Below are 22,186 nucleotides of genomic sequence, written 5' to 3'. Positions count from 1 at the left end.
GGCCTTTTGTGTTTCCATACAAACTGTAAAATTTTTTGTTCTAGTTCTGTGAAAAATGCCATTGGTAATTTGATAGGGATTGCATCGAATCTATAGATTGCTTTGGGTAGTATAGTCATTTTCACAATGTTGATTCTTCCAATCCAAGAATATGGTATATCTTTCCACCTGTTTGTATCATCTTTGATTTCTTCCATCAGTGTCTTATAGTTTTCTGCATACAGATCCTTTGTCTCCTTAGGTAGGTTTATTCCTAGGTATTTTGACCCACCTCCTAGAGTAATGGAAATAAAAAAAAATGACACCTAATGAAACTTAAAAGCTTTTGCACAGCAAAGGAAACCATAAACAAGATGAAAAGACAACCCTCAGAATGGGAGAAAATATTTGCAAACGAAGCAAATGACAAAGGATTAATCTCCAAAATATACAAGCAGCTCATGCAGCTCAATATCAAAAGAACAAACAACCCTATCCAAAAATAGGCAGAAGACCTAAATAGACATTTCTCCAAAGAAGATATACCAATTGCCAACAAACACATGAAAGGATGCTCAACATCACTAATCATTAGAGAAATGCAAATCAAAACTACAATGAGGTATCACCTCACACCAGTCAGAATGGCCATCATCAAAAAATGTACAAACAATAAATGCTGGAGAGGGTGTGGAGAAAAGGGAACCCTCTTGCACTGTTGGTGGAAATGTAAATTGATACAACCACCATGGAGAACAGTATGAAGGTTCCTTAAAAAACTAAAAATAGAACTACCATATGATCCATTAATCCCACTACTGGGCATATACCCTGAGAAAACCTTAATTCAAAAGTGTCATGCACCACAATGTTCATTGCAGCACTATTTACAATAGCCAGGACACGCAAGCAACCTGTGTCCATCGACAGATGAATGGATAAAGAAGATGTGGCACATATATACAATGGAATATTACTCAGCCATAAAAAGAAACGAAACTGAGTTATTTGTAGTGAGATGGATGGACCTAGAGTCTGTCATACAGAGTGAAGTAAGTCAGAAAGAGAAAAACAAATACCATATGCTAACACATATGTATGGAATCTAAAAAAACCAAAATGTTTCTGATGAATCTAGTGGCGGGGCAGGAATAAAGATGCAGACATAGAGCATGGACTTGAGGACACAGTGTGGGGGGAGAGAAAGCTGGGACAAAGTGAGAGAGTAGCATTGATATAAATACCCTACCAAATGTAAAATGGATGGCTAGTGGGAAGCTGCTGCATAGCACAGAGAGTTCAGCTCGATGCTTTGTGACCACCTAGAGGGGTGGGATAGGGAGGATGGGATGGAGGGATGCTCAGGAGGGAGGGGATATGGGGATATATGTATACTTACAGCTGATTCCCTTTTTTGTACAACAGAAACTAACATAACGTTGTAAAGCAATTATATTCCAATAAAGATATAAACAAAGAAACAAAAAAACAAAAAAAAAAACAAAAGAAAAAAACTAAGTTTGTATCCTGTTACCAGCCTCTCCTTATTTCTCCCAGCCTCCAGCCCCTGGCAACTTGCTGAGTCTATGAGTTTGAAATTTTTTTTTTTTTTTTGAGATTCCACATATAAGTGATACCATGCAGTGTTTGTCTTTCTCTGTCTGGTTTATATCACTTAGCATAATGCCCTTCAGGCTCATCCATGTTTTTGCAAATGACAGTATTTCCTTCTTTTTTAAGACTGAATAATATTCGATTGTGTGTGTATTTTATATATATATATATATAAAATCACATTTTTTTAGATCCATTCACCCACTGATGAACACTTAGGCTTTTACCCTATCTTAGCTATTGTGAATAATGCTGTGATGAACATGGGAGTGCAGATATCTCTTTGAGATGGTGGTTTTGTTTCCTTTGGATACATACCCAGAAGTGAGATTGCTGGATGATATGGCAGTTCTATTTTTAACTTTTTGAGGACCTTCATAGTGTTTTCTATAGCAGCTGTACCAGTTTATAGTCCCACCAATAGTGTATAAGGGTTCCCTTTCTCCACATCCTGGCCAGCATCTGTTATCTCTTGGGTTTTTTGATGCTAATAGACACCTTAAAAGGTGTGAGGTGATATTGTGGTTTTGATTTGCATTTCGCTGATGATTAGTGATATTGAGCACCTTTTCATTTACCTGTTGGTTATTTGTATGTCTTCTTTGGAAAAATGTCTGTGCAAGTCCTTTGTCCATTTTAAAATTGGGTTCTTTGTTTTTTTGTTTTGTTTTGGTTTTTGCTATTGAGCTGTGTGAGTTCCTTGGATATTTTGGATATGTGGTTTACAAATACTTTCTTCCATTCCATAGGTTGCCTTTTTGTTTTGTCGATGATTTCTTTTGCTGTGCAAAAGCTTTTTCATTTGATCTAGTCTCACTTGTTTGCTTTTGCTTTTGTTGCCTTTGTTTTTGGTGTCAACTCCAAAAAATCGTTGCCAGACTGAGATGAAGGAGCTTACCCCTTATGTTTTCTTCTAAGAGTTTTATGCTTTCAGATCATATATTCAAGTCTATAATCCATTTTGAGTTGGTTTTTGTGTGTAGTGTAAGATAGGAGTCCAGTTTCAATCTTTTGCATGTGGCTATCCATGTTTCCCAGCACCATTTATTGAAGAGACTATCCTTTCCCCGTTGTATATTCTTAATAATTAATAAATTTTTAATATAAATTAATATTATTAAATTATATAGTTAATTCGTGGCCCAATGGCCCATGGCCTAAAAAAGGAGTTAAATGTAAAAAGTCAGATTTCACCAAAATAAGAATTATAAGCAAATTTGGAAAAAAAAGATTCATAGAGTAATTATGTAAATTACTTATGCTCATTTTCATCAAGTGCAGTTTTTACTCTGTTAGTGGAAGAGCATTTTGAAATTTTGATAGGTTAATAAACCGTATGAGATCATTTGGAACTTTTTGTAGCAATTCTGTAGTTGTCCTATGAATTTTCCTTATTTAAAACAACAAATAAGGGTAATTAATCGCACTGAAACATTGCATCTCTCGTGGATTGTCTTTTAGTTTCTGCTAGATCACGGTCAGTGGTGAGTTGCTGGCTACCTCAGGAAGCAGCCTATTCCTTTTGACTTTCATAAGATGTTTCCTTACACTGATACGTCTTTTCTCTCTGATTCATCCTCCAGAGCTTCATAGAGTAAATGATTCCTTCTCTTATATGGAAGTCAAGTTGTTTGAAAATGGAGATCAGTTGTCCCCTAAGTTTCTCCACTATAAACATCGTGGGGTTTCAAGCTTTCTCACAATATTGGTTGCCTGCTTCTGGAAATACTTGTTTTTAAAACATGGTGCCAAGAATTTCACATACCACTGCAAGTGTGATCTATCATGTGGTGGAACTCTTGCAATTCATGATTTGGATACTTTATATATGTGACTGAAGGCTAATTTTTGAATTAATAGCTGGTACTTGTATGACTATTTCAGAAGAAATATTTGAATGCAACTTGATTTATGTATGGATGTAGGTCACTTTCACTCATTTAGTTCCTATTTGAAGTTCTTTCACACTTCCTTACAGAACTTTTCCTTAAATCTGAAACTAATTAATTTCCACTGTTGCAAGTTCTGACTGTTTTAATCTGCTTCATAAGCTCACTTTAAAACTCCATACACTGTTTTGATGAACCTCCCCTCCCCACTTTACCAGTGTTCAAGATATTTTAAAACATTTTTTGAAGTTTTCCTGCTGAGTCAGCACCTTGTGAAAACTTTCCCATTATTGTATCAACAATCTGTAAAGGAATAAATAAGTAAAGAAGCTTAAGATAAGCAAAGAAGAATTTAAATGTCCAATAACAGCAAGCAAATAGCTGCCACATAAAGAAGCATTACTAGGAGAAGAGAATTTTGCTTTCTTAATTAAGGATAGAGTGAGAAGTAGCCTCATAGGTTGAGGCAGTTTAATTCTTAAGCAGAACCATGTACCTTATTTAATAATTAAATTAAAAATATAATGCCTATGTTTGCATCTACCACAGAAAATATTCTATGAATCTCTTTACTTCCTATGTTATTTCAACTTTGACAATAAAGTTTGACAATAAAATTTCTCTCCATGAAACACCTCCTACTTGTTAAAGGATATTGTTTTATATGAAAATCTGAACTGACTAGAAAAAAAAGTAGCCCAATGTTTGATTATTTGATTTACAAAATAATATGCTACATACTTTCTCTTGCTTTTTTTAAAGTAAGAAATAAAAAAATTCTATGTTCTTAGTTTCACATTTATGACACAAAGCAAGGAATACCTACCTGAGATTTCTATTCATCCTAGAAAAGCCTGTTCATACTGATTACTGTTAGCTCTATTTGGACTCTTGGTAAATTTTTCTAAATTCTAAGAATATAGTGGACAGAGAAGGCAGATTTGCTGTTAATTGAAAAATATCTTTGTAAACATTTCAGTAATGAAAATATTAAAAGAGTAATGTCTACTTTTACTGAAGTATGTTATTAAAAATGTCTTTCCCTACTTGTAACTTGCCTTGTGCCTTTTATATTATACTTTGATATTTTTTCAAGTTCATTAACACATCAGTGGGAAATTGAATTTACAGACCATGTTTTTCACACAGTACTTTTCATTATTTTCCTGGCAGTTCTGAAATGAAATGTGAACTTTAGTTATGTTAAAATATCAAAACATGTTACCTTTTTCCCCCAGCACATTATTGGAGAACTTTTATCTTCATTTTTTTTTAACTGACATGTGACATACCTGTTTATCACAGGCATTTTCTACTACATTAGAAAATTGTTAAGTCGTGGGAGTGACAGATGATTTTGAGAATGTAACTTTAATCATTACTTCTTTTGTCACGAGGTATGAAGACCGCATTAGATAATAGTGGTGCCTTTCGTGACATTTCAATGTTCTGTCAACGTTTCTATGATAACCTCTTATATCAAATAATTCAAGCTTATTAACTGCATATGTTTACTGTAAGTTAAAGCTTCCCCTAAAAGAGAGCTTTTGCAATTACATTTCAACTTTTCATTGAAAGTGGGGTTTCATTGTATTGATCTCTCTCTCAAATGTTTATAAGATTTACTTCACCTATTCCCAGGATCAAAACCTTTTCTGGTAAATTATTTTTGAGACAGTAAATACTGCCCTGATTTCTATATTATTGATCTTCACAAGCCAGTCATATAAGTTTGTGGATACCTTGCTTATAATTGGATGAAATGTGGTAAATTATTATGGCATATGCAAGTAAAAAAACAATTCTTCTATGTGCACAGGATGGAAATGAATTTTGGCTATATTTTGGATTTTTAGTCAGTCCATTTTTCACCAATTCTCTCAATTCCCTATCCCTCCCTCAAACACACACATTGAAATATCCATGATTATGGTCATTCTCAAATCTGAAATTTTGCACACTTCTAGATTCTACTCTCTCTAGGAATGAGTATTTTTCATAGCACAGAGTGAATTTACTGCTGGTAATTTTAAAATGTTTAAATGTCTGGTTAAACTTTTAAAGGAGACTGTTAAACACAAATAATTCCTAGCACTAAATAATTTTTATGCAATAGAGAAATGGGCTCTGGATGTGTAAACCAGTAATCCTTCTACTTAATAAGACTCAAAATAACATAAATGTAAATTAACCTGAATTTTCTGTTCTCTTTCAGAAGAAGAAATTTGGGTAATGGGAAAAATTTTGCTGAGTATTTTGGGGTCAATTAATATTCAGTTCAACATTACCTAAAACTTTTACAATCCCAGAACTCTACCATCAATTGTAAAATGAGCTTTTACCTACAAAATGAAAGCGGTGAGTGATCTTATGCTGAATGGCTGCCAAATGTTTGGGATATGTAATGAGATAGTAACTGTAGGCTGAGACTCGTTATGGAGCTCAGAGAAGCCTTAAAATGTGACCTGAAATATGAGTATTGGTTTCCTGTAGGTAGAAAGGGAAGAGGAAGGCATTCCAATTGAGTGTAGTGATACAAATGGGTTGACTGTCAAAGATGCAAGGGTAGAATGAGGATATTGGTTTGACTAGAATGAAGGATTTTTGTATTAGAGCAAGAAACAGGTGTATAGGCACAAAATTCAGGTTGTGCTCCAGAAAGATTAATTTTGTAGCATTGTATGTGATGAACTAGAGGCGAAGAATGAAGACAGATGGAACAGTCAGTTAGAATACTCTGTATTTGTTCTGTGAACATATGACAGTGTCCAGGAATTGGGTGGTAAGAAGCAATGGCAATTTAAAGGATGGTACGGGATTGATTATGACTTGAAAACTGGTTTTGGAAACCAAGGGAGAAAGAAACAAAAATATGTAATATTCTATATCCAAGTGATTGTATGCTAGACTTTGAGGCAGCATGATATGGTGGTTAAGAATGTGGGCTCTACATTTAAAGTGCCAAGTTCAGCCTCTCCCTGTTGTCAGTATCCTCAACTGTAGAATGTAGTTTATTGAAAGGCCTACCTTATAAAGTCCTTGTAAAGATGAAGTGAATTAATATATGTAACGTTCCTAGAAGGAAATATTAGTATAAAAAGGGTGATTGACAAAATTATTGAATCACTGACAGAAATCAGGAAGTCCTTTGCAGACCCTCAACCATGTATCTGCTAGGTGGGAATGTGAACCAGCATATTTCAGAAAGCTTTATAGCTATAAGGCCCACATAAAACAGGTTTTATTCAATTGTCTATTAATCAGAAATTAATTCAGAGCACACTATTTTCTTAGCATTCCAGTAAAATTAAGTTATTTGACTTGATCCATAAATCATGCTCCCTGTTTCATCATTTAGTGTCCTTGCACACTTACTGAGGAGTAGCTGTAAGTGTACCTGCATCTAACCTTTATGAGTAAAGGACACTCATAGACAAAAACAATTCCGATGCAATGTGCCATGTTCTGAATCAGGGTTAGCATATATGACTCTAGGAAGACAATTTTCTCCAGTTTATGTGAGGCCTGTTGATATTATTGCAGTTTATTTGCCTGTGGAGTAAATTTACATTGCCAAAAGATAAGTTTGACTCTTTCATCTGTACCGACACAGCCAATGAATATACAATTTTTTTGTTCTGCATCACCTAGTCTCCTTGATGCAAAGTCGCTCAGTAGAGGAGATATTTTTCCTCAGTCAATTTTCTATCTGCAAACAAACACCCACTGAGCCAGTGGGAGTTTTCCAGCTCTCACAAGAGATTTACACCCACTGGGTTTTTACAGTGTGGCATGCTTTGCAAGGAAGTTGGTAAAAATTATGAAAAAATGTAGGGGCTGCCCAAATAGCCATGTCTTCCAGTCTGGATATCAGAATGACTGTTGCTGCTGATTTTTCTACTTTCACACATCAATAAATCATTTCACACATAAAGGCAAAACGTAGATAGAACTTCTTGAGAAACTTGGGTGGGACCAGTTTTTTAGAGTGGTGTCACAAATCTAAATTTTTGCTTACTCCTCTTCTGCTTCCACGCATTAAAACAAGATTTGGGAAATACTAGGACGAAGATCGGCTTTCAAAACCAGAATCTTTCATTTAGAAAATAGAGCTACATATGAAGGTAACATATGAAAATGGCTGTAAATAAGAAAAAACAATAGTACTTCCTGAATTACATCATCCTTAAGACTCCAGCTGTTTTCATGTAATGTTTTGTCCTATATGCTTCTTACTCTCTTATTACATGAGGGAGTCTTCCTCAGCATTTCATGACGGATAAGTGCCAATCAAAAGTCTTAGAAAACTCACACATCCATCCAGAAGAATACATATATTACTTGTCAAGTTTTGAGTATTAACTAGTGACGTCCATTGTGGTGAATTAAATTTATTCTAGGAGACTGCTACTCAGCACAGGATACTCCTTGAGAGGCTGAGACATTGTTGTTGTTTCCATTTCATGATTCCATGAAGGTAATCTTCTTCATCAACTTTGCTTTATCTATGAAAGCAATTATATAGGCTAGTGCATTAAGTAAAACCCATTGTGTTCTTGTGGATATAGGGATTTTGTGGTGGTTATTTGTTGTTAACATAAGGAAATAGTCTATTTCCAATTTTAAATTATAAAAATTTTAGAGGAAAAGGTATTCAAATAATGGAAGGGCTTTAGCAATGCTGTATTATATTTTACTGGTTTGCTAAACACTTAAAAGGAACTTCTTTAAAGACACTCCCAGGACTTCCATTACAACATCCATACTTTGGTAGAGGTGGAATGCCTGACTATGGGACATAACTAAGTAATTATTTAAGTATGCACAAGTAGCTTCCCATTATTAAAAATGCTAATAGTTGATCCATCAAGCCATGAAGTTAGGTATGCACACCAGTCTTCCAATATCAAATGGAAGTGAAATATGTAGTCACTCTCAAGTTGGTCCTGAAGTCACAAATAATTGCACAAGCATGCTACTTACATTCCAATAGCACTTAACTCTTCCTGACTGCCACTTCTCCCTCAATCCATTTCTATGGCCTCTTGAGGAAATTACCATGATAATTTGACCTAGGAGAAAAAAACCCTCATGTTTGATTTATAGAAGCTTCTGCTGTCAGACAGTATGCTATCACAGACAGAAGTGGATTATTGTCATGTTACAGCCCCACTCAGGGAGTATCCCTTAAAGGGTAATGGGAAAGGACAATCCTCCACATGGGCAGAGCTCCAAGCTCCAGTCTTTATCTGGAGGTCCATTTTACCTGAAGGGCAGGTAAAATGCCCTAAAATATTTTACCTAAAGTAAAATACTTTACCTAAAGTATGGCTCCACACAATTCATGAACAATAGCTATTTGAATGAACAGATGGTCAGGGGCTTAACAAGAACAAGATTAAAGGATTGATAACAAGAGGTTTGGGAGAGAGGAATTTGGATGGGACTCTCAAAATGATCTCAAATGTGTGGATATTGATATTTGTGTCTTGTATGAATTTTCCCTGAAAGTCACTTACTGCAGAAGTGATTTTCAATAATCAAGCAGACAAAATAACCCATAGTAGATGTTAGTCAACTTCTATCCCCAGCAACTCCAGAAGTGATTCAAAATAACTCATGAAAAAATGGTCTTGGTGGCAGGGATGGAGATTATGCATGTGCTCAGTTATATAGACTTTTTCTCCCCAAGATATTTCTATCATCACTGTGTGTCCACAGTCAATCTATAGCAGTGATCAATCCTTAGCCTGCTCCGCACCTTGGAGGATCTGTCAGCTACCCTCCATCATGGTGGGGAGGGGTTGTGGACAGAGTTGTCTTCACTGAAAGATTTTTTGGGTATGGATTTTCCTTCAGTGCTTGCTGTACTTCTGCCAGCATCACTATCCATGAGCTTACTGCATACCCTTGTCACCATCATGATTTGCCATACAATATTGCTTCTGAATGAGGCATGAATTTATGGTGAAAGCATCTGTGCCAATGGGCTGACATTCCCAGGATTCCCTCCTTGTACCTTATCACTCAGAATATTATTCCCAAATCTCGATTGCTAGCCTCCACTTCTAGTTTTCACACCCACTTTCCAATTTCCTATCTTTATGTTTTCACTCATGCAGTTCCATCTGCCTTCACTATCTTTATTTCTTTTTTTTATATTGGAGTATAATTGCTTTACAATGTTGTGTTAGTTTCTGCCATACAATGAAGTGAATCAACTATATGTGTACATATATCCCCTCCCTCTTGGACCTCCCTCCCACCAACCTCCATCCCACCCATCTAGGTCGTCACAGAGCACAGAGCTGAATTTCCTCTGCTTTATAGCATGTTCCCACTAACTATCTATTTTACGCATGGTAGTGTATATATGTCATTCCCAATCTCCCAATTTGTCCCACCCTCCCCTTCCCCCACTGTGTCCACATGTCCGTTCTCTACGTCTACGTCTCTATTCCTGCCCTGCAAATAGGTTCATCTGTACCATTTTTCTAGATTCCACATATATGCGTTAATATACGATACTTGTTTTTCTTTTCTGGCTTACTTCACTCTGTATGACAGACTCTAGGTCCATCCATGTCTCTACAAATGACCCAATTTCATCTCTTTTTATGGCTGAGTAATATTCCATTGTATATATGTACCACATCTTCTTTATCCATTCATCTGTGAATGGACATTTAGGTTGTTTCCATGTCCTGGCTACTGTAAATAGTGCTGCAATGAACTTTGGGGAGCATGTGACTTTTTGAGTTATGGTTTTCTCCGGGTATATGCCCAGTAGTGGGATTGCTGGGTCATACGGTAGTTCTACTTTTAGTTTTTTAACAAACCTCCATTCTGTTCTCCACAGTGGCTGTATCAATTTACATTCCCACCAACAGTGCAAGAGGGTTTCCTTTTCTCCACACCTTCTCCAGCATTTATTGTGTTTTGATTTTTTCATGATGGCCATTCTGACCAGTGTGAGGTGATATTTCATTGTAGTTTTGATTTGCATTTCTCTAATAATTAGTGATGTTGAGCATCCTTTCCTGTGCCCCTGGGCCATCTGTATGTCCTCCTTGGAGAAATGTCTATTTAGGTCTTCTGCCCATTTTTCGATTGGGTTGTTTGTTTTCTTGATATTGAGCTCTATGAGCTGTTTATATATTTTGGAGATTAGTCCTTTGTCTGTTGCTTCATTTGCAAATATTTTCTCCCATTCTGAGGGTTGTCTTTTCATCTTTATGGTTTCCTTTGCTGTGCAAAAGCTTTTAAGTTTTATTAAGTCCCATTTGTTTTTATTTTCATTACTCTAGGGGGGTGGGTCAAAAAAGAGCTTGCTGTGATTTATGTCAAAGTGTTTTTCCTATGTTTTTCTCTAAGAGTTTTATAGTATCCAGTCTTACATTTAGGTCTTTAATCCATTTTGAGTTTCATTAATTAATTAATTTCATTCTTTTACATGTAGCTGTTCAGTTTTCCCAGCACCACTTATTGAAGAGGCTGTCTTTTCTCCATTGTATGTTCTTGTCTCCTTTGTCATAAATTAGGTGACCATATGTGCAGGGTTTATCTCTGGGCTTTCTATCCTGTACCATTGATCTATCTTTCTCTTTTTGTGCTAGTACCATACTGTCTTGATTACTGTAGCGTTGTAGTATAGTTTGAAGTCAGGGAGCCTGACTCCTCCAGCTCCATTTTTCTCTCTCAAGATTGTTTTGGCTATTCGGGGTCTTTTGTGTTTCTGTACAAATTATAAAATGTTTTGTTCTAATTCTGTGAAGAATGCCATTGGTAATTTGATAGGGATTGTCTCTTAATAAAATTTCTCTACCTTTTGAGACTAACCCCAAGCATCACACTTGCTTCTTTGATTCCCTTTGGAAATTTGCCCCTACCTTTCTATTCATATTTACCTAACATTTTGTTGTAGTCCATAGCCTACTTGTCTTATTACTTTATAGGATTGGAAGTATCACATGGACAGGAACTATATCTTATTCTTCTTTACATCATTTGTTGAACCTTATACCCAGTAAGTACTCAATAAATATTTGTTAAATTTAATTGTGTCAATGACAAAGTGCTTTGTAATAATGCATAGATGAGTAAAAAGAGAAAGAAGACAACAAACCGTTGCCTTAGTGTGATATATCTTTCAACCAATGTTTGTTATGTAGATATATCTAGAATAATCTGGAAAGGAGATGGTCACTCTTTCTTGATTTCATCCACCAAAGTTGTAGGGAAGCATGAAAAAGTAATAATAGAAGCTTTTCTTATTAAACTGACTAAGATTCTCTATATGAAGGAGAAAATATGTGCAGAAGGCATTTGAGAACAATTTTTCCAAGCTACAGACAATGCCATGGAGTTGAAAGGATAAGTTTTATTCCAAAATTTGAGTCAAAATATCTAATGTGTGAATATTCAGAAATCATATTTCTATTCTCTTGGTCATATGAGAAGTTTGTTATTGTAGTTTAACAGAGAATGTAAGTTTCTATGTTCCAGCAAAATTAGAGTGAGAAGTATTTTTATTTGTGTTTCCATTATCTAGGGGTGGAAATTGAGGATGTGATATAGAATAAATGAACTCTTTCACTACCTCAGCCTTTGATTTCTGATATCTTAATCACTTCTTACTTTTGTGAACCACCAGGGTTTACGTGAAAATAAATAACTTAAGTTTAAGTTTTTTGCAATAGAATGCAAATAGAAAGTAGAAAGCTTTGAACATCAGAATTTAGTCAAAAATAAAAACTTAAGCTGTCTATACAATGTACCATAGACTTCATTATGGTGACAGCTTTCTTCAACTATGTCAAAACTCACTCATTATACTTTCTTTGCTTAACATAATATCTGAAAGCAAATTGATTCAGTCACATGAACTTTGCCCAAGCAATATACAGCTAGAGCTTAGTAGAAGGATCCCTTCTAAATATATTAGCATGACTACTGGATATTATTTGATGAGTGGGGAAATATGAATGGTGTTCAACTACATCAATAGATACATTTCAGCTGAATGGCCTATGGAGAGAATATGTTTAAAGTTAGTTTCAAGGTGCTGATGAAGCAGTCGACTGGGTAAATGACATCCAGTTTCCATGGGAATTACAAAGGAGAAAATCATGATCTAAGGGTGATCACCCATATTTATGATTCATATCTTTTTCTAAATGCAGAATTTTATTTAGGCAGAAGGACAGAAAAATAATGACATAATCTACATTTGCTACTTAGCTTCAAGGGATGCACAGTTTCAAGACAATTCAACTTTGTTGGCCCCTCTGTCAGGTTGGTTGGTGGATGATTTGCACTGCTCTTATTATTCATAGATTGACTGGCACAAAAGCACATTTCATTAGCTGATATTACCCACTGACATCTATTGCATTAACTGGTAAATAACTGCTTCTATTTATAGGTTAAAGTAAAGGTGTTCTGGGGAAAATTTGTTTCTTTTTGAGTCATCAAATTAGAACGTGTAACTCTGAATCAGATACTCATTTGAAAGATATTATTGAGCAGACTGAGATTCAAGTCACTGCCCTAAAAGTTATCTCAGATTTAATACTAATATTTTTATGAGGCTTACTTTTTTGGCCATAATGCTTCATCTTTATCGTACATGCCTAGGATGAACTTTTTTTATGCATATGATGCAATGAGAAATATAATGATGATTCTGTATCATAAAATATGCTTTAAGGGAAAGTAGGGTATGCAGTTTTTAAAAACCATATTGTTGGCCCAGAGAGCCTGAATTTCCTGAGATAGTGGGTTGGATTTTCATATGACCAGTCATAAGCTTATCTGTGCCTGTTCAATTCACTATTTAGATCATAGGAGTAATGAAATATCATCATGGTTTTAATTTCTACATTTCTCTTTCATCATTCCTCATCACCATTACCAAATGTTGATTAAGGACTTATATCCAGGTCTCAAAGATACTAGATAAAATACATTGTCTCTGTCCTTCAGCAACATAGTTAGGTAGACAAGATATGTGTAAAATTATAACAATCATTAGCAGTATAGAAATTGCCAATTAAGTGGTATAAATGTAAGATCTATAGTAACCCTGGACTCCAGGTTGAAATGAAACTCTGACCAGCTCCCTTAAAAGGAGGTACTAGGGCAATTGAGCAAAAGATTTTGGTGAGATAAGTACAAATAATTTACTGCTCCTGGAAAATAGGTCAAAGGGCTTGCCCTAATAAGAATGGGTTGCTCGTATTTTCTTTGTATCTTAGGTATGAGAAAGAAATTATTATTAGGTGACATCATAGAATATACAACTTCTCTTTATCAAATTTGTAAACTTTAAAAATAAATTGCGCTCTACCATTTATTGTTCATTTTAATCTTTTGAAATGTATGATCACTTCCCTCCATCTTTTTTCCCCTCATTGATGTTTATGCTTCTGGTGCTTGATAGTTTCTTTGATGAGTTTGACACAAAGCTTCATGATTTGCTGTCACTATTTTTCTTCATTTTCTTGCAATTGCTTGACACTTTAAATGCTGTTGGGCTGCTTCATTATATAGTTTGTCATTTTCTGCTTCAAAGTTTTCTAAGCATTTTAGGCATTTTAATCCATATTCTCTGGGGAGGGCAAGAAGCCTCGATTTAAGAGTTTCCTGGAGAGGCAGAACCTGAGTCCCTTATCACAGGTTTTTCCATAAAGGGCCTAGATCCCTACGTACTCTAAGGCTAATCCAATTCTCCCTAGCTGTCCTACTCCTTTCTCCACTTTCTGGCTTAGAACTTAAATTGGCTACTTTTCCCCATATCCTCAAATTTACCTCAGTCCCTTCCTGTCCTTCTCTCTGTCAAAAATTCTCAGACACATCTTTGATTTTTACGGACACCTTGTGACTGCTTTTGTGGGAATTTAACAACTTTTCATGCCCTAACTGACTGCTAGATTATTTTTCCCTCAGGATTTGATGTCTCTGACAAAGAAACATGCCTCTGGAACACAGTGAATTTAGACAAAATGTTATGGTAGTAAAATCAAAAGTTAAGATTCTGAAGTGACTTCTTGCCAGCCAAATTAGTTGTTAGTGTGACACCAAACATGGCATATTTACTCCTAATAAGAGAATGGATTTGCATTTTGTGTTGTTATAGTTCAATAAATGTTTGTCTGTGTCAAAAAGGCACTGATTATAAAAAAAACCCAAAACACTATGCACCATCAACTCACTAGATACACAAGCCAATTAAAATGACTTTTACAAGTGCCTATAAAATGTGCACCTGCTATTTTTCCCATGCGCATAGAAGAATGAGAATATGAATTTTTAGCCAAATTAAAATAGGATATATGAGTGGAACAGTAGCGGTCATTTGGGAATGAGTTGAAGTAGCTTATGGTTATTGAGTACTCAGAATTAAAACTTGTCATTAAATACTAGTTAAATATATTTGAAGTGCTCCATTATTGTCTCAGATAAAAGGAGTGAGGAGTTGAATAGCTTATAAAAATTTTATTAGAACTCAGTAAATAAAGATAAATTGCTCGGAGCAGCAGCGGCAAATATTTTGTGACCTGACATTAATACTGTGTGCTGAGACTCTCGTTTTAAACATCAGCTACAATTTTTGCCTGGGATGCCCTTGTTAACACTAATGAGGATGTAATTGTTTTATAAGTAATTCAGCTCTAGTACTTCTCAAATCCTAAATGTAAAATGATTTCTAAATTTAATATTTTTAAATATTATAATAGCTGTCTTTGCTAATTTGCCATGTACCGACTATGGAGGTATAAAGGCAGTGGTGGTGAAGTGATGAGGGAAAATTCAAAGATCTAAGCAAAAATATGGATAAGTAGACAACAGATTTTACAGATACCAGAGAAGAAGTGCATTGTCAATCATGTAAGTCTATATCTTAGAAATTATGTCTAAACTTTTAGGGCATGCAAATATATTTAAGTTCTTTAGTTGTTTGTAAATCAGAGCTCAGAAAGATTTGAATGATTTTTAAGGCATCCTACGTGCTATTCAGCATTTCTTTTTTATTTCTTCTATTCATTAATCTATTTCATTCTTTGGATAGTGTTTGTATTTTTCCCCTTAAAAACAGCTTTGCTGAGATATAATTCATACAAAATGTATTCCACCCATTTAAACAGTATAAGTCAATGTTTTTTAGTACATTCACAGTCATGCCACTGCCACCACAATCAATTTTAGAATCATTTCATCACTCCAAAGAGAAACGCTGTACCCTTTAGCCATCACCCCATGTATAAGCCATTCCCATATCAAGGCAACAGCTAATGTAGTGTCAACCTACATTTGCCTATTTTAGACATTTCCTATAAATGGAATCATACAATATATTAATTTTTTTGTGTGTGACTGGCTTCTTTTATTTAGCACAGTTTTCAAGATTCGTGTATTTTGTAGCACATATCAGAACTCCATTCCTTTTTATGTCTGAATAATATTTGATTGTATGGATATAACATTGATCATTTGATGGACATTTAGCTTTTCACTTTTTGGCTATTACAAATAATTTTGCTATGAACTTTTGTGTACAAGTTTATGAGTGGAAATATGCTTTCATTTCTCTTGGGTGTGTACCTAGGAGTGGAATTGATGGATCATATGATAACCCTGTTTAATCTTTTGAAGAATGGCCAGACTGTTTCCCAATGTGGCTGCCTCATTTTATTTCCCAGCAGTGTATTAGGGTTCTAATTTTTTCCATATTCACTTCATCACTTGTTATTTTCCATTTAAAAAAATTTTAAGATATCCTCATGTCTGTGAAGTGGTATTTTATTGTTTTGATTTGCATAACCTGGTGACTAATGATGTTGAGCATCTTTTTGTGTGCTTATTGGCCTTTTCTCTATCTTCTTTGGATAAATGTCTATTCAAGTCATTTATCCATTTTTAACTTGGTTACTTGTGTTTTTATTTTGGGGTTGAAATAGTTCTTTATATATTCTGGATACTAGACACTCATCAGATATATGATTTGCATTTTTTGTTACATTCAGTGGGTTGGATTTTCATTATCTTGATGGTGTTCTTTGAGGCACAAATGTTTTTATTTTGGATAATGTTCAGCTTACCTATTTTTTTTTCTGTTGCTTGTCCTTTGATATCATATTGAAGAAACTGTTGCATAATCCAAGGTCATGATGACTTACACCTATGTTTTCTCCTAAGAATTTTATAGTTGTAGCTCTTAAACTAAGGTCTTTGATTCATTTTGAGTTTACTTTTGTATGTGGTGTGAGGTAGGAGCTCCACCTTTATTCATGAGGATATCCGGTTGTGCTAGCACCATTTGTTGAAAAGGCTATTCCTTTCCCAATTGAATTTGAGGATCAACTTGTCAGTCTCTCCAATTAGGCCATTGGAATTTTGATAAGGATTGCATTGCATCTGTAGATCAATTTAGGAAGAATTCCTAACCCTTAATAAAATAAAAGGTATTTTATTCTTTTTGGTGCTATTGTAAATAGGATTGTTTTATTACTTACATTATTAGTTCATTGCTAAGAAATACAACTGATTTTTGCATATTGACTATCTTGCAGCTTTGCTGAACTCTATTATTTTGAGTCAATTTTTAGTGGATTCTTTAGGATTTTCTATATACAAGATAATGTCATCTGCAAATAGAGATAGTATTCTTCCTTTATAATGTGGTTGCTTTTTTCTTTTTCTCCTCCCCCTCCTCCTTCTTCCTCTTCTTCTCCTCCTTCTCCTTTTCCTTCTCCTTCTTCCTCTGCCTAAATGCCCAGACTGGAACTTCAGTACATTGTTGAATAGAAATGGCAAGAGCAACTATCCTTGTGTTGTTCCTGATATTAGGGGGAAAGCATCCAGCCTTTCACTATTAACTGTGATGTGAGCTGTGGGTTGTGCATACATGTACTTTATCAAGTTAAGGAAATTCACTTCCCTTCCTAGTTCGTTGTATATTTTTACAATGAAAGGGTTTTGAATTTTGTCAAATGATTTTTATGCTCCTATTGAGTTGACCATGTGGTTTTGTCCTTTATTTTATTGATATAGTATATTATATTAATTGATTTTTGGATGTTAAATCAAACTTGCATTCCTGTGATAAATCCCACTTGGTCATGATTTTTAATCCTTCTTATATACTGTTGGATCCATTGGTTATTTAGTAATATGTTATTTAATTTCCACATACTTGTTAAATTTTCAAACTTCTTTGCTATTGATTTTTAATTTCACTCCATTGTGGTCGGAGAGCATATTTTGTATTATTTCGATCTTTTTAAATTAATTGAGGTTTGTTTATGGCCTAACATATGCTCTACCCTGGAGAATGTTCCGTGTACACTTGTGAAGTGTTTTTATTCTGCTGTTGCTAGTAAGTGATTGCTTATTTGTGATCTTTCTCTTTTCTAATGTAGGCATTTACAGCTATAAACTTTCTAAGAACTGCTTTAGCAGCATTCCATATGTTTTGGTTTGTCTTGCTTTCATTTTCATTTAGCCCAAAGTTTAGAAAAACTTTGGTTGTGTAAGTGTGTGTTGCTAAATTTCCAGTTTTCTTTGTTATGAATTTTTAGTTTCATTCCATTGTGTCAAAGATGACACTTTTTATTATTTCAATTTTTAAAAATTTATCTGAAGTTTGTTTTATGGCCTAGCATATGATGTATCCTGGAGAATGTTCCATGTGAGCTTGAGAAGAATATATATTATGTTGTTGTTGGGTAGAGTGTTCTATGGATACCTGTTAGATATAGTTGGTTAATAGTATTGTCAAGTTTTCCATTTCCTGGTTGATCTTCTGCCTAGCTGTTCCATCTATTATTGGAATTTGGGTATTGAACTTCTCAACTATTATTTTTGGATTGTCTATTTCTCCCTTTTGCATCTGTTAGCTTTTGCTTCATGTATTTTGGAGCTCTGTTTTTAGATGCATATACGTTTATAATTGCTATATATTGTCTGTATTAATGCTTTATCATTGTGAAACATCCCTTTTTATCTCTAATAACATTCAAAGTATCTATTTTGCCTGATATTAATATAGCTACTGTAGCTTTTTTATGGTTACTAGTTGAATGATATTTCTTTTTCCATCCTTATTTTCAGCCTATTACTATCTTTGAAAAAAAGTATATCTTCTTTAGACAATATATAGTTGCATTTCCTTTTAATCCAGAATGACTATCTTTGCCTTTTAATTGAATTGTTTAAAACATTCACTGTTAATGTTATTAATGATATAGTTGGATGTCTGCCATTTTATCTTTGGTTTTCTATATGTCTCATGTTTTTATTTCTCTCTCTGTTCTTCCTTTACTACTTTATTTGCATTTAGTGAATATTTTTAATGTAGCATTTAAATTCCTTTAATGACCTTTTCACAATATTTTCCAGTTAGTTTCTTAGTAGTTGCTCTAGTGCTCTTGATATACATCTTAACAAAAGAATCTACTTCAGACTTATACTAACTTAATTCCAGTGACATATAGAAACTTTACTATCTAGCTTCCTTCCCTCTTTTTGTATTATTATTGCTACACACATTATATCTATATATGTTACAAACCAAATTACTTGTTGTCATTATCACTTTATATGATTTTATATCTCTTAAGGAAGCTGAGAGAAGAAAGGAGAATAACTATATATAGTTTGTTATATTAATCTTTTTATTGTAAATATATTACAGTTTTTATGTTATAGGGCTCAAAATACACTTATATACATGTGGTTTAATGCAATTGCTTTCTATATTAGCTAAGAGAAAAAAGGATAAGGAATATGCAATTATAATGTCTTTTATAATTACCTGCATGATTACCTTAACCAGTACCCTTTGTTTCTTGCATGTGGATTCAAATTACACTCTGGGTCACTTGCTTTCAGCCTAAATCACTTCCTTTAGTGTTTCCTATAAGATGGGTCTGATAGCAACAAAATCTCTCAGGTTTTGTTGATTTGATAATGTCTTTATTTTATTCTTCATGTATGAAAGATACTTCTTATTGGATACAGTATTCTTTTTTTTTTAACATCTTTATTGGAGTATAATTGCTTTACAATGGTGTGTTAGTTTCTGCTTTATAACAAAGTGAATCAGTCATACATATACATATGTTCCCATATCTCTTCCCTCTTGCATCTCCCTCCCTCCTACCCTCCCTATCCCACCCCTCTAGGTGATCACAAAACACTGAGCTGATCTCCCTGTGCTATGCGGCTGCTTCCCACTAGCTATCTCTTTTACATTTGGTAGTGTATATATGTCCATGCCACTCTCTCACTTTGTCACAGCTTACCCTTCCCCCTCCCCATATCCTCAAGTCCATTCTCTAGTAGGTCTGTGTCTTTATTCCCGTCTTACCACTAGGTTCTTCATGATCTTTTTTTTTTTTCCCCTTAGATTCCATATATATGTGTTAGCATATGGTATTTGTTTTTCTCTTTCTGACTTACTTCACTCTGTATGACAGACTCTAACTCCATCCACCTCACTACAAATAACTCCATTTCGTTTCTTTTTATGGCTGAGTAATATTCCATTGTATATATGTGCCACATCTTCTTTATCCATTCATCTGTTGATGGGCACTTAGGTTGCTTCCATGTCCTGGCTATTGTATATAGAGCTGCAGTGAACATTGTGGTGCATGACTCTTTTTGAATTATGGTTTTCTCAGGGTATATGCCCAGTAGTGGGATTGCTGGCTCATATGGTAGTCCTATTTTTAGTTTCTTAAGGAACCTCCACACTGTTCTCCGTAGTGGCTGTATCAATTTACATTCCCACCAACAGTGCAAGAGGGTTCCCTTTTCTCCACACCCTCTCCAGCATTTATTGTTTGTAGATTTTTTGATGATGGCCATTCTGACCGGTGTGAGATGATATCTCATTGTAGTTTTGATTTGCACTTCTCTAATGATTAATGATGTGGAGCATTCTTTCATGTGTTTGTTGGCAATCTGTATATCTTCTTTGGATACAGTATTCTTGGTTGGCAGGTTTTTTCCCCTTCTTTTAGCACTTTAATTATATCATCCTACTGCCTTCTTGCCTCCATTGATTCTGACAATAAGTCAGAATGGCAGTCATATTGGGGTTCCTTTTACATGGTGGGTCATCTTCTATCACTGGTTTCAAGGTTTTCCCTTTGTTTCTGGATTTCAAAATTTTTACAATATTGTGTCTTGGTATGGGTCTCTTTTTGTTTAAAATATTGGAGTTTGTTGAGATTCATAGATGTGTAGAATAATGTTCGTTTTAAATATCAAATTTGGGAAGTTTTTGGCCATTAGTTCTTTAATTATTTCTGCTCTCTTCTGTCCTCACCTTCTGATACACATATTGGTTTAATGGTATCCCACATGTCTCTGATGCTCTATTCATTTTTTTTGTTTTATTTTCTCCTGCTCTTTGGATTGCATAATCTCTATTCACTGATCTTCAAGTTTGCTAATTCTTTTTTCTGCCAGTTGAAATCCACTCTTGAGCCCCTCTAGTGAATTTTTCATTTCAGTTATTATATTTTTAACCATCAAAGTTTCCATTGGTTCTTTTATATAATTTTTTATAAAATTTATATAATTTTCCTCCCACAGGTTAGAGAAGTTTTCACCCATTATTTCTTCAAATAAGTTTTTCTCTCTCTTCTCCTGAAAACTTTATAATGTGAATGTTGGTAAACTTGATGTTGTCCTATAAGTTCCTTAAGCTATATTCATTCTTTTCTATTCTTTTTATAATTTCCCTTTATTGATCTTCTCTAATTGATGAAACGTTGCTGTAGTGGCTTCCTTTACTTCCTTAAGTATAGTTTCTTTTAGATTTTAAATATACTTATATCTGCATTGAAGCCTTCTCTGTTAAATCCTATGTCCAGGTTTTTACAGTTTATGTTCATTGCCATTTTCCTTTTTGTGGTCATACATTCTTGATTCTTTGCATACCTTGCAATTTTTTGTTGAAAACCAGTCGTTTTAGGTAATGTGGCAAGTATGGATTCTGATTCCCTTCCATCCTATCAGGGGAATATTTTTGTTGTAGTTTGCTTGTTTTTTGTTTAATTACTTGGATAGAGTATTTGAGTGAAGTTTATTTCCTTTGCTTGTGAAGCCTTTGTTGTCACTCCTCAGAGAGCACAACCTTGGGCATGCACACAGTCACCATAGGATGACAGTGGTTTTAGCCCTGTCTCTTTCACTGATCTCCATTTTCAGTTGTCTGCTTCATTTGATATTACATGCAGTTGTTAGTTTCCACTAATTCCCAGCCAATTACTCTATTGTTGTTGACAATGTTTGGGGTATAAATTGCTCTACAATCTGATACAACTAAACTTGTGCATGGGTAGTTTTTAAAGTTTTTTCTGACCTCAGAAAGGCTCTTATTAGTTGTCTCTTTCAGTAGATCTCTCTGGTGGACTAGCTGGCATATAGTTTAGCTTGTTGCTCTTAACTAAGAAGAGCTATTATTTTTGAAAGTGCCCTTAAGCCCAAACTTCCCCAAACTCTGTTCAGATAAAGTCAGTTCCTTTGGGAAGAGGTTTGGTTTGGAGTTCTCTTTCCTTATGGACTGCTTCTTCCCCTGAACAAAATCTCTGAATCCACTGGTCTGGTCTTCCTGAATTGATTCATTCTATATGGAACCCCTGCCCTACTAGCAAGTTGTAGTGATGGCAATTGGTGCCCCAGTATTTCTT

General features: G+C 34.7%; 1 pseudogene across 1 annotated transcript in view; it reads right to left on the bottom strand.

Moving 5' to 3' along the window:
* Window positions 1-12,609, bottom strand: part of LOC309620749 (ferritin light chain pseudogene) — a 113,578-nt pseudogene extending 100,969 nt beyond the window's left edge. Inside the window, exon 1 of the transcript XR_014249900.1 lies at window positions 12,598-12,609. The product of XR_014249900.1 is annotated as a ferritin light chain pseudogene (transcript). The remainder of the gene's footprint in view (window positions 1-12,597) is intronic.
* Window positions 12,610-22,186: the final 9,577 nt, after the last annotated feature.

The sequence above is a fragment of the Balaenoptera borealis genome (genome assembly GCF_965194805.1).
Source record: "Balaenoptera borealis genome assembly, chromosome: X".
Lineage (NCBI taxonomy): Eukaryota > Metazoa > Chordata > Mammalia > Artiodactyla > Balaenopteridae > Balaenoptera > Balaenoptera borealis.
The sequence above is the reverse complement of the archived record's forward strand: the minus strand, read 5'-3'. Positions and strand labels throughout refer to the sequence as shown.